Genomic DNA, 14,572 nt, shown 5'->3' with positions numbered 1-14,572 from the left:
GTGAAATTTACTCATAACTGCTTTTAGATGCTGGCTACTCCATATGCATCTCTAGCTATATGAGTTTTCCTGCTTGCCTTTATGGTTAGTTTTACTCCCCGCCTCCCCGGTACTAGAGAAGGAGCCTTCTGCATGCCAGGCAAGTGCTGTATCCTCAGACCCTTTTTCTTTCAATACAGTTTTAAAGCATCTCACTAAGATACCCAAGCAAGCTTTGAACTTACCATCTTCCTGCCTTAGTCTCTGGAGTAGCTGCATCACATTCTCTCTCTCTCTCTCTCTCTCTCTCTCTCTCTCTCTCTCTCTCTCTCTCTCTCGTGTATACCTGTATCTTCACACATCACATAGAATGCGTTTCTTATTCTAAAGACCAATGCTTCACAAATTTATTTCCCACGGTCAGGGTATTTTCCTGTTAGTGAACTTTCACCTTTTCCACCATGTCACATACGAGAGCCAAAGCAAATACCTTCTTAGACCATCTATATATACTGAAAGTTTCCTAGTGTCCTTTTGTGTTTAGTAATTTGTTTCATTTTTTTATTTTTTAAAAAAATATGAATATCATTTTAAGCGAATAATTTTAGTAAAAGCATTTAAAAACAAAAATAAACTAATTAAAACTAAATGTTAAAAATAATTTTAAGGTCTTCCTGGTTGCTGCCGCTGCAGAGAGCCCGTGGGCAGCACCCCACGAGCGAACTTGAGCCTCGGGACCACAGGTAAGACCAACTTTTCTGCTGCAAGAAAGCTGCCTGGTGAGCTTGGGACACAGGGAAGCAGAATTCCTCTAGGACTGGGCACGTTCTGTGTTTACCGGAAGTCCCACACCCGCGGATCCCGGCCCGCAGCAGCTCTCTACCCCCAGACCCTGTGAGAGAGAGACCCAACCGCCTGGTCAGGTGGGCACTCCTGAGGCTGCAGAGCGGAAGAGACCACCAACACTGCTCACCCCTGCCCACATCCCTGGCCCAAGAGGAAACTGTATAAGGCCTCTGGGCTCCCGTGGGGGAGGGCCCAGGAGCGGCAGGACCCCTGTGCCTGAGACACCGCCTGAACCTGAAAGAAACAGACAGGATAAACAGTTCTCTGCACCCAAATCCCGTGGAAGGGAGAGCTAAACCTTCAGAGAGGCAGACAAGCCTGGGAAACCAGAAGAGACTGCTCCCTGCACACGCATCTCGGACAACAGAGGAAAAAGCCAAAGACCATCTGGAACCCTGGTGCACTGAAGCTCCCAGAAGGGGCGGCACAGGTCTTCCTGGTTGATGCCTCTGCAGAGAGCCCCTGGGCAGCACCCCACGAGCGAACCTGAGCCTCGGGACCACAGGTAAGACCAACTTTTCTGCTGCAAGAAAGCTGCCTAGTGAACTCAAGACACAGGCCCACAGGAATAGCTGAAGGCCTGTAGAGAGGAAAAACTACACACCGGAAAGCAGAACACTCTGTCCCCATAACTGACTGAAAGAGAGGAAAACAGGTCTACAGCACACCTGACACACAGGCTTATAGGACAGTCTAGCCGCTGTCAGAAATAGCAGAACAAAGTAACACTAGAGATAATCTGATGGCGAGAGGCAAGCGCAGGAACCCAATCAACAGAAACCAGACTACATGGCACCATCGGAGCCCAATTCTCCCATCAAAACAAACATGGAATATCCAAACACACCAGAAAAGCAAGATCTAGTTTCAAAATCATTTTTGATCATGATGCTAGAGGACTTCAAGAAAGACGTGAAGAACTCCCTTAGAGAACAAGTAGAAGCCTACAGAGAGGAATCGCAAAAATGCCTGAAAGAATCGCAAAAATCCCTGAAAGAATTCCAGGAAAACATAAATAAACAAGTAGAAGCCCATAGATAGGAGACACAAAAATCCCTGAAAGAATTCCAGGAAAACATAATTAACAAGTAGAAGCCCATAGAGAGGAAACACAAAAATCCGTGAAAGAATTCCAGGAAAACACAATCAAACAGTTGAAGGAATTAAAAATGGAAATAGAAGCAATCAAGAAAGAACACATGGAAACAACCCTGGATATAGAAAACCAAAAGAAGAGACAAGGAGCTGTAGATACGAGCTTCACCAACAGAATACAAGAGATGGAAGAGAGAATCTCAGGAGCAGAAGATTCCATAGAAAACATTGACTCAACTGTCAAAGATAATGTAAAGCTGAAAAAGCTACTGGTCCAAAACATACAGGAAATCCAGGACTCAATGAGAAGATAAAACCTAAGGATAATAGGTATAGAAGAGAGTGAAGACTCCCAGCTCAAAGGACCAGTAAATATCTTCAACAAAATCATAGAAGAAAACTTCCCTAACCTAAAAAAAGAGATACCCATAGACATACAAGAAGCCTACAGAACTCCAAATAGATTGGACCAGAAAAGAAACACCTCCCGTCACATAATTGTCAAAACACCAAATGCACAAAATAAATAAAGAATATTAAAAGCAGTAAGGGAAAAAGGTCAAGTAACATATAAAGGGAGACCTATCAGAATCACACCAGACTTCTCGCCAGAAACTATGAAGGCCAGAAGATCCTGGACTGATGTCATACAGACCCTAAGAGAACACAAATGCCAGCCCAGGTTACTGTATCCTGCAAAACTCTCAATTAACATTGATGGAGAAACCAAGATATTCCATGACAAAACCAAATTTACACAATATCTTTCTACAAATCCAGCACTACAAAGGATAATAAATGGTAAAGCCCAACATAAGGAGGCAAGCTATACCCTAGAAGAAGCAAGAAACTAATCATCTTGGCAACAAAACAAAGAGAATGAAAGCACACAAACATAACCTCACATCCAAATATGAATATAACGGGAAGCAATAATCACTATTCCTTAATATCTCTCAATATCAATGGCCTCAACTCCCCAATAAAAAGACATAGATTAACAAACTGGATACGCAACGAGGACCCTGCATTCTGCTGCCTACAGGAAACACACCTCAGAGACAAAGACAGACACTACCTCAGAGTGAAAGGCTGGAAAACAACTTTCAAGCAAATGGTCAGAAGAAGCAAGCTGGAGTAGCCATTCTAATATCAAATAAAATCAATTTCCAACTAAAAGTCATCAAAAAAGATAAGGAAGGACACTTCATATTCATCAAAGGAAAAATCCACCAAGATGAACTCTCAATCCTAAATATCTATGCCCCAAATACAAGGGCACCTACATACGTAAAAGAAACCTTACTAAAGCTCAAAACACACATTGCACCTCACACAATAATAGTGGGAGATTTCAACACCCCACTCTCATCAATGGACAGATCATGGAAACAGAAATTAAACAGTGATGTCGACAGACTAAGAGAAGTCATGAGCCAAATGGACTTAACGGATATTTATAGAACATTCTATCCTAAAGCAAAAGGATATACCTTCTTCTCAGCTCCTCATGGTACTTTCTCCAAAATTGACCATATAATTGGTCAAAAAACGGGCCTCAACAGGTACAGAAAGATAGAAATAATCCCATGCGTGCTATCGGACCACCACGGCCTAAAATTGGTCTTCAATAACAATAAGGGAAGAATGCCCACATATACGTGGAAATTGAACAATGCTCTACTCAATGATAACCTGGTCAAGGAAGAAATAAAGAAAGAAATTAAAAACTTTTTAGAATTTAATGAAAATGAAGATACAACATACCCAAACTTATAGGACACAATGAAAGCTGTGCTAAGAGGAAAACTCATAGCGCTGAGTGCCTGCAGAAAGAAACAGGAAAGAGCATATGTCAGCAGCTTGACAGCACACCTAAAAGCTCTAGAACAAAAAGAAGCAAATACACCCAGGAGGAGTAGAAGGCAGGAAATAATCAAACTCAGAGCTGAAATCAACCAAGTAGAAACAAAAAGGACCATAGAAAGAATCAACAGAACCAAAAGTTGGTTCTTTGAGAAAATCAAAGAGATAGATAAACCCTTAGCCAGACTAACGAGAGGACACAGAGAGTGCGTCCAAATTAACAAAATCAGAAATGAAAAGGGAGACATAACAACAGATTCAGAGGAAATTCAAAAAATCATCAGATCGTACTATAAAAACCTATATTCAACAAAACTTGAAAATCTTTAGGAAATGGACAATATCCTAGATAGATACCAGGTATCAAAGTTAAATCAGGAACAGATAAACCAGTTAAACAACCCCATAACTCCTAAGGAAATAGAAGCAGTCATTAAAGGTCTCCCAACCAAAAAGAGCCCAGGTCCAGACGGGTTTAGTGCAGAATTCTATCAAACCTTCATAGAAGACCTCATACCAATATTATCCAAACTATTCCACAAAATTGAAACAGATGGAGCACTACCGAATTTCTTCTACGAAGCCACAATTACTCTTATACCTAAACCACACAAAGACACAACAAAGAAAGAGAACTTCAGACCAATTTCCCTTATGAATATCGACGCAAAAATACTCAATAAAATTCTGGCAAACCGAATCCAAGAGCACATCAAAACAATCATCCACCATGATCAAGTAGGCTTCATCCCAGGCATGCAGGGATGGTTTAATATAAGGAAAACCGTCAACGTGATCCTTTATATAAACAAACTGAAAGAACAGAACCACATGATCATTTCATTAGATGCTGAGAAAGCATTTGACAAAATTCAACACCCCTTCATGATAAAAGTCCTGGAAAGAATAGGAATTCAAGGCCCATACCTAAACATAGTAAAAGCCATATACAGCAAACCAGTTGCTAACATTAAACTAAATGGAGAGAAACTTGAAGCAATCCCACTAAAATCAGGGACTAGACAAGGCTGCCCACTCTCTCCCTACTTATTCAATATAGTTCTTGAAGTTCTAGCCAGAGCAATCAGACAACAAAAGGAGATCAAGGGGATACAGATCGGAAAAGAAGAAGTCAAAATATCACTATTTGCAGATGACATGATAGTATATTTAAGTGATCCCAAAAGTTCCACCAGAGAACCACTAAAGCTGATAAACAACTTCAGCAAAGTGGCTGGGTATAAAATTAACTCAAATAAATCAGTTGCCTTCCTCTATACAAAAGAGAAACAAGCTGAGAAAGAAATTAGGGAAACGACACCCTTCATAATAGACCCAAATAATATAAAGTTCCTCGGTGTGACTTTAACGAAGCAAGTAAAAGATCTGTACAATAAGAACTTCAAGACACTGAGGAAAGAAATTGAAGAAGACCTCAGAAGATGGAAAGATCTCCCATGCTCATGGATTGGCAGGATTAATATAGTAAAAATGGCCATTTTACCAAAAGCAATCTACAGATTCAATGCAATCCCCATCAAAATTCCAATCCAATTCTTCAAAGAGTTAGACAGAACAATTTGCAAATTCATCTGGAATAACAAAAAACCCAGGATAGCTAAAGCTATCCTCAACAATGAAAGGACTCAGGGGGAATCACTATCCCTGAACTCAAGCAGTATTACAGAGCAATAGTGATAAAAACTGCATGGTATTGGTACAGAGACAGACAGATAGACCAATGGAATAGAATTGAAGACCCAGAAATGAACCCACACACCTATGGTCACTTAATTTTTGACAAAGGAGCCAAAACCATCCAATGGAAAAAAGATAGCATTTTCAGCAAATGGTGCTGGTTCAACTGGAGGGCAACATGTAGAAGAATGCAGATCGATCCATGCTTATCACCCTGTACAAAGCTTAAGTCCAAGTGGATCAAGGACCTCCACATCAAACCAGACACACTCAAACTAATAGAAGAAAAACTAGGGAAGCATCTGGAACACATGGGTACTGGAAAAAATTTCCTGAACAAAACACCAATGGCTTATGCTCTAAGATCAAGAATCGACAAATGGGATCTCATAAAACTGCAAAGCTTCGGTAAGGCAAAGGACACTGTGGTTAGGACAAAATGGCAACCAACAGATTGGGAAAAGATCTTTACCAATCCTACAACAGATAGAGGCCTTATATCCAAAATATACAAAGAACTCAAGAAGTTAGACCGCAGGGAAACAAATAACCCTATTAAAAAATGGGGTTCAGAGCTAAACAAAGAATTCACAGCTGAGGAATGCCGAATGGCTGAGAAACACCTAAAGAAATGTTCAACATCTTTAGTCATAAGGGAAATGCAAATCAAAACAACCCTGAGATTTCACCTCACACCAGTGAGAATGGCTAAGATCAAAAACTCAGGTGACAGCAGATGCTGGCGAGGATGTGGAGAAAGAGGAACACTCCTCCATTGTTGGTGGGATTGCAGACTGGTAAAACCATTCTGGAAATCAGTCTGGAGGTTCCTCAGAAAATTGGACATTGAACTGCCTGAGGATCCAGCTATACCTCTCTTGGGCATATACCCAAAAGATGCCTCAACATATAAAAGAGACACGTGCTCCACTATGTTCATCGCAGCCTTATTTATAATAGCCAGAAAATGGAAAGAACCCAGATGCCCTTCAACAGAGGAATGGATACAGAAAATGTGGTACATCTACACAATGGAATATTACTCAGCTATCAAAAACAACGAGTTTATGAAATTCGTAGGCAAATGTTTGGAACTGGAAAATATCATCCTGAGTGAGCTAACCCAATCACAGAAAGACATACATAGTATGCACTCATTGATAAGTGGCTATTAGCCCAAATGCTTGAATTACCCTAGATGCCTAGAACAAACGAAACTCAAGACGGATGATCAAAATGTGAATGCTTCACTCCTTCTTTAAATGAGGAAAAAGAATACCCTTGGCTGGGAAGGGAGAGGCAAAGATTAAAACAGAGACTGAAGGAACACCCATTCAGAGCCTGCCCCACATGTGGCCCATACATATACAGCCACCCAATTGGACAAGATGGATGAAGCAAAGAAGTGCAGACCGACAGGAGCCGGATGTAGATCGCTCCTGAGAGACACAGCCAGAATACAGCAAATACAGAGGCGAATGCCAGCAGCAAACCACTGAACTGAGAATAGGTCCCCGGTTGAAAGAATCAGAGAAAGAACTGGAAGAGCTTGAAGGGGCTCGAGACCCCAAAAGTTCAACAATGTCAAGCAACCAGAGCTTCCAGGGACTAAGCCACTACCTAAAGACTATACATGGACTGACCCTGGACTCTGACCCCATAGGTAGCAATGAATATCCTAGTAAGAGCACCAGTGGAAGGGGAAGCCCTGGGTCCTGCTAAGACTGAACCCCCAGTGAACTAGACTATGGGGGGAGGGCGGCAATGGGGGGAGGGTTGGAAGGGGAACACCCATAAGGAAGGGGAGGGGGGAGGCGGATGTTTGCCCGGAAACCGGGAAAGGGAATAACACTTGAAATGTATATAAGAAATACTCAAGTTAATAAAAAAAATAATTTTAAAAGGAATAACTCTAAGTTTTTTCTTTAACTTTCTTTTAACTTGGTGAAAATATTTCTTTTTGAGATTACACATGTTCTCATCTCTTTGAAACTTGGAAACTGTGTCAAAGATTTCAAAGTAACATTGTATTTTCTTTGGTTGGTCAGATCGTTGGTGAGATTGGCCACTGTTAGAAGCCTCAGAGTTTTTTTTTCCATAACTGGACATTTAAAATTAAAATTATAGAAACAAGTCTATATACGTTGTGGTTTTATAATGCTTTGAATAATAAGCCAGGTCATGTTACATTAAGAAATCAATTTAAGAAAATTCTTGTTGATTATGTACTCTTTAATCTCATACTATTGAAGCAGCCCCTCGCTCTCTCCTCAAGCTGACTCTTTCTCAATGACTAATTGTCACTCTGGGAGTTTTCTGGGTGTCTGCACAGTGATATGGCTCTGCAGGAATCCCTAAACAGAACATTAAATTGAACAGCAATGTGGGAAGATCGAAGATTAAAAGCTGCATTCAATTTTCTCATCACTGGGAGGGCAGCTTTTCCTGGGATGCTGCCTTTAGCAAGATGGAACCCTAGCAGCTGTGTGTTTTAGGCCTTCTTTGATTTGACTCGAAACTGAATTTTTGACTTAAGATGGCAGATTTTAATGAGCAAAGGGAGGCTGAATTATATTGATCTCGTTTGGAATTTCATGCATTAAATTGGAGAACTATTAAAGAAATAGATTAGATAGTGTTCATATATATAGTTCTAAAATACTTTGGAGAGAACCTGTTGTCTTCTTGGTTTTGTCTGCTATGAACATGCTCATTATCCAAAGTCCCTTCACCCTCCCCTTTTCTGTAGGACGTTGCTGTATTCTGTGGGGGAGGTGGGTGCACATTTACTGATTCCATTCTCAGTCCTCCGGTGCCATGTTGAGACCTATTTGCAGTGTACATTTTACTATATTTCAATGACCACTCTGTTTCTTTCTGAACATCTCAGGTCTTCAAAAAGATAACTTCTGTGTAAACAACCACAGTGAAAACAGTTGAAATAATATTTTCGAGACTTTCACATGATTGGAAGTGTGTGGGTATATTTCTAAGGTCATGGCAACATTTAGAACTTTGGAAATTTTAAGGTATTTTCCGAAATATTAAATTATTCCTCATAATGACTCAAGAAAGGAACGAAATAAATACGTATCACATGGAGAGACTGATTTCCTCCAGTATAGCACGGCATACCCTTAACTGACAATACAGGAGTAATCTTTTTAAAAACAGCAAAGGTATGTAACAGTACAAACGCATTAGTCTGTTTTACACTGTCTAAACGGCTGGAATAAAGAAATATGAACAAATCAAAAATGGTGGATCTGTGATCTGGTTCTTGTAATAAACAACTTCCAAATTTTATGGGCTTAGTAACAGGCATTACTTCTCATGCACATAAATACCTTGAATAGTCTGATATACTTCAATGATTAGCAGGCAGATAACTAGTCTAATGTTCCTCAGAATTTCTAACTGGTGGGGCGCGGGCCACTTTCAGTTTTGTACGACTTTTTGGGTTTTTCTACAAACCGACTCTCTAGCTTGCAGAACAAGGTGGAAACTGGTGTGTGTATCCACAGAAACAGCTCATGTATGAGATCAAGAAGCAAAAACATCATGGCCCTTCATAGGAACTCTTGAATAAACATAGCTAACTTTATGGGCGGCTGCAAAGTATAGTTTGTTTTCCAGAGACACAAAAATGTCACACTGATGAAAATCTAGGCACACTCCTCATGCAATATCCTGCTGATCTGTTCCCAATACCCTCTTCTATGGTCTCTCCACAGGAGTACCCTGCATGCGTCTTATCCCTGCATTTTCCCATTCACAGGTCTACCCTGGTTTATAGCCAGCACCTTCTTTTTGCTCACTTCTAACCTCAGATGCCTAAATTACCAATGAACAAAACCATGTCAACAAATTCATGCTAATAACTCTTGAAATTAGCTTTTCCTATTCATGAATGGGAAGTATGGTTTCTGCTAACATTTGCTTCACATGTCTTTCTAATAAACTTAATCACTAGTTTCTGATTCCTCTCTAATGTTGATTGGAATAAACACTATACTTGGTTGAAGAAAATAACTGTCATAGGTAGAAGTAACCAAGTAAAAAGAGAAATCTTTGGAAAATAAATAAATGTACAAGATATAAGAAAAAATCCAGAAAAACAAAAAATTAAATAAAACAAACAAACACAACAACAACAACAAAAGTCCTTGAAATTGTTATATTCGGCTCTTCTATCCTTGGGGTACAGATGTAAAAGACAGAGATATTGTCTCAATTTAACACATGGATGATGGAAACACACGGTTTGAATTAAAATGAAGACACTTTACAAAAATAGCATAATTTACTTTTTCCGTTCAGCAATGCATGTACGAACTGTCATCATGATTCTAGTTTGGAAGCATCCAGTCGCTGAGCGCACCGTTTTATAGTTTTGAAGTATGTGTATCAGATGCATAAGATTACAGAGCACCTGAAAGTTTATGAGTGTTATTTGTTAAGCCACACGACAGCTTATACATGACATACTTAAAGACCAGCAGAACACTATGTAAACATGACAGAGAACATGTTTGTAAGACAATTTACAACTGACAAGAGGGTAATGCCAACAGAAAGCTAGCTTTGAGAATGCAAAGATTCTCAGGCCCAAGATAAAGTGTCATTGGGGAATATTGTGAACAAAGACCTCTTTGAAGAAGACGTTAATGGTACAACCCTTTAATGTAAAGGTCTAAAAAAATATTATTCTTTTAATTTCTCAAGCTAGATGGCTTGAGAAATTTCATTTAATTTATCATGCATGATCTTTGAACAGGATTGTCCAACTGATGAATAATAGAGTACTTGAAAATGACAATGCTATTGTTAATTAAGTGGTTTGTGTGTGTGTGTGTGTGTGTGTGTGTGTTATGTGTGTGTGTGTGTTCTATGCTGTGGTTATAACATATCTTCCATGTAATCCTCGAAATGAACAAAACATAACATTTAATGACTTAATTTAATGTTTCAACTAAAATTGATTGTATAAAATTTGAATGGCCATACATTTTGTAATTACTTTTTAGTGTGCTTCTGGAAGTATTCCATGAATGCAAGAAGCTTTGAAGCTGACACTCCAAGAGCCAGTGGGAAATATCTCTTTATGACAGAGTTGAGAAAGTCTTTGAGGACTTAAGTGACTGTCTGACACTCTTAGCAAGGCTAACATCCAGTGTTGTTTTACTAAGTCTTCAGCCTATAATCATTCATTAGAGTGCGGAGATTAAAATAATGACAAAAAATAGTGGGTCAATCAGGGACAGAGCCCATTTTCCTATCCCTTTAATAGACTCAAGAAACCATCTAGGCTACACCAGAGACATGCCTTCTCTATGCTTAGAGAAATCAGTGCATACATTGCCAAGTCATATAGTAATCCTTTCTGTACCATAGTGTCATCTCACCTGAACTAAGAGCTTACCTACAAAGACACTACATCTTAAAATCATTCTTGAGATGAAACCAGTGGTTGAATATGTAACTGTGGGCTTTTTCTACCAGTTCCCCAGGTACTGAATTATGACTCAGAGGTTTATTATTTATTTTAAAAATATGACTAGGTCATAAATTAGGCCTCTTTCCCTCTTATCATAACTTATATTTGACTGTTTAAACTGTTCTTCATCTGGCATATGGCTAGTTTCCTCTTCTCAATGTCATAAACCTGACTTCCTCAGTGTCTGAGTGGAAAATCTATCCCAGAGTTCCTCTATCTCTGTAGGATGTCCCACTTTCTAATCCTGCCTCAGCTTATTGGCCATTAGATTTTTATTGACAAGTAATGATTACAACAGTAGACAAAGATTATCCTGTCATGAATCAGTAGCTTCCTACTACCTGTAAAGTGATTGACTAAATAAATTCTTTATTAGACTCAAAAAATGAGTATTTTTGGTGAGTTAAGCTCTGTAAAAAAGTATGTAGTTCTGAGCCTAGAGATATAGTAATAGTATATTTGTCTGCTATCTATATGACTGTTTCCAATACCATAAATGGAGTGAATAATCACAAAGAATTTCCTCAGACATCTCATATCAAGTCTGAGGGTTCCCCTGTCTCAAGACATCAAGGACATGGACACCAGTTTCAGGCGATGTCTTAATAGTCCAGCATGAACTGCTCTGCTTCTTGGGGTGTGGTGTCTCATCACTAAGTATGTAGATGTCATAAGATATCATAATATTCATAACTACAACAACATGTTAACAGTACCATAAAAGAGTAAAAGGCAAACGCATGGTGATACTTGCCATGGAATTAAATACCTATTTCCATCTCTTTTAGCTACTACTCTTTGTAGTCTTCCTTTAACTAATATTAGAACTTCATGTCAAAAATATTTAAGTTAAAGAAAATAGTGCAAACCAATTATACCTGAAGATAAAGAGTTCAAACTTTATCTTCCTCTCCCAGCCCATCCTTGATTTTCCAACTTTATTTTCACTTCTTCATGCCACAACTGTGTTATAATACATAAGGTTGCATTTCCAGGATGAAATTTGAAATATAGGCAAATGAAGCTACCCTCTCCTGCATTCTATATACAGGCATTTTCCAGTTATAGGCACCATCTATCTACTTGGCCATAGCCCTGAGACCAATATCCAGAAATGTGGTTTTGTACAGTCCAGAAAAACCATATGTATCTGTTATGACGACAGGTTTCTATTGAAGTACTGCTGAATGTCTTGGAGCAAAATTTCTCAGATAGCAAACTCTACCACAGATTTTCATCTTCTAGGTCTATATTGCTTACCAATTGTTCTAGTTTGCTTTCTGTTGTGATAAAACACGCTGACACAAAGCAATTTGGGAAAGGGAGGGCTTATTTGGTGTATTCTTCCAGGTCAGAGTACGCCATATAGGAAAGCCAAGGCAGAGATTCAAGTAGGACCTTGGAGAAGAAACTGTGAAGGAACAACCATAAGTTGGGTGGTTGTTCAAGGCGATCATTACAAAAATGCCCACAGACAAAGTGAGCTAGGCAGGTCCTCAGTGGAGAGTGCTCCTTTCATATGACTCTAACTTGAGTTAAATTAAGAGGGCTAAAATGGATAGCATTAGAATGAGTCATTATTTTGTAACAGCCATCCCACTTTTATTATATAATTAAAGTTACAATGCAGATAATAAAACTCTTGCAAACTTTCATCAACCAAATCAAATACTTAGAACACCTTCAGGCATTTGTTTGAGTATGCTTTTTTTTTTGCATTCTTCTTGTTTTACATTAGTATTCAACTAATTAAAATAATTAACTAATTAAAATCCATGAATTTTAAAATTCTTTTAATTTCAAAGAGTCAAATCTCCAAGGCACCATTTTACAAATTGAGAAATATTTTTAGCAGATAGAAATACGTGATATAGTTTTTTTCTTAAGGTTTCTCTGTCTATAAATGTGAAGATTTCTACTTGATCAAACTTATGGAACACCAGAATTTATTACATATCCATATAAATGCAATCATTTTTGTCATTTGTAAGCAGCAGTTTTTGGGCTTGAATACACTTAGGCTTAAGTATAAACACATATTATGCGTAGATTTTGATAATATTAACAATATTCAATGTTTTATAGATAAATTAATTAAGCAATTTATAGGACAAAGATGGATTGACTGTAACTCATCTGTAACGTTTCTATTACTTAGCTCCATACTTCTGTTTTGAAACACCTCCTTCTACTCTGGAGACAGTGCCTTCTGAAACAGAAGGTTTTTAGGCTTTATCTCATGAAAGCCATTGTTTCTCCTTCAATTATAACAGATAGGGTTGCTGAGTATACTATGCCAGACTGCCCTTAGTTTTTATTTTATTTCTTCCATTTTTATTAAATTAGGTATTTCTTATTTACATTTCAAATGTTATTCCCTTTCCCGGTTTCCAGGTCAACATTCCCCTAGCCCCTTCTCCTCCCCCTCCCCTTAGTTTTGGGTGTTCCCCTCCCCATCCTTCCCCCATTACCGCCCTCCCCAACAATCCCATACACTGGTGGTCCAGCCTTGGCAGGACCAAGGGCTTCCCCTTCCACTGGTGCTCTTACTAGGCTATTCATTGCTACCTATGAGGTTGGAGCCCAGGGTCAGTCCATGTACAGTCTTTGGGTAGTGGCTTAGTCCCTGGAAGCTCTGGTTGGTTGGCATTGTTGTTCTTATGGAGTCTCAAGCACCTTCAGCTCTTTCAGTCCTTTCTCTGATTCTTCCAACAGGGGTCCCATTCTTGGTTCAGTGGTTTGCTGCTGGCATTCGCCTATGTATTTGCTATATTCTGGCTGTGTATCTCAGAAGAGATCTACATCCGGTTCCTGTCAGCCTGCACTTCTTTGCTTCATCCATCTTATCTAGTTTGGTGGCTGTATATGTATGGGCCACATGTGGGGCAGACTCTGAATGGCCGTTCCTTCAGTCTCTGTTCTAAACTTTGCCTCCATATCCCCTCCTATGGTATTTTTGTTCCCCTTTTAAAGGAGTGAAGCATCTGCATTTTGGTCGCATTTCTCCAGGATCTTCTCTTTTCCAAAGCTTTCATTGAGAATTGACTGTTATTCTAGTGAACTTTTCTTTACATAGCATACATTTTTTTCTCTTGCAGCTTTGATTACAACTCTCTTTGTTATGTGTACTTAGTGTTTTAAGGATGATATGCTGAGGGAATTTTTTTTCCTTTTCTTCTGTTATTTGTTTGCTTGCTTGTTTGTTTTGTTTGTTAACTCATTTATTTTGACAGGGATTTTTCTCTGTGTAGCCCTGGCTGTCCGGGAAGTGTCGGCCTCTGCTTCCTACATGCTGGGATTAAAATTGCACTACCATATCTGGCTTATTGTGTAGATTTTCTTTTCTGGTCTTGTTATTTTTGTATTCTGTATGCTTGTTTTATGTGCATGGGTGTGTTGTTCCTTAGTGTAGGCAAGTTTTCTTCTATTATATTGTTCAAGACTTAGTTTCATGCCCTAGTTTTTAAGTGGATTATTTTCTTGATGCTCATTTCTCTAAAACAAAAAATTTTGAGTTCTTTATGCTGTCTACTATTCTAGCAGATATGTAGCTCCTAAAGAATTTTCCCCATTCTGTGGGCAACCTCTTCA

This window comes from Rattus norvegicus, chromosome 8 (genome assembly GCF_036323735.1).
Source record: "Rattus norvegicus strain BN/NHsdMcwi chromosome 8, GRCr8, whole genome shotgun sequence".
Lineage (NCBI taxonomy): Eukaryota > Metazoa > Chordata > Mammalia > Rodentia > Muridae > Rattus > Rattus norvegicus.
The sequence above is the reverse complement of the archived record's forward strand: the minus strand, read 5'-3'. Positions refer to the sequence as shown.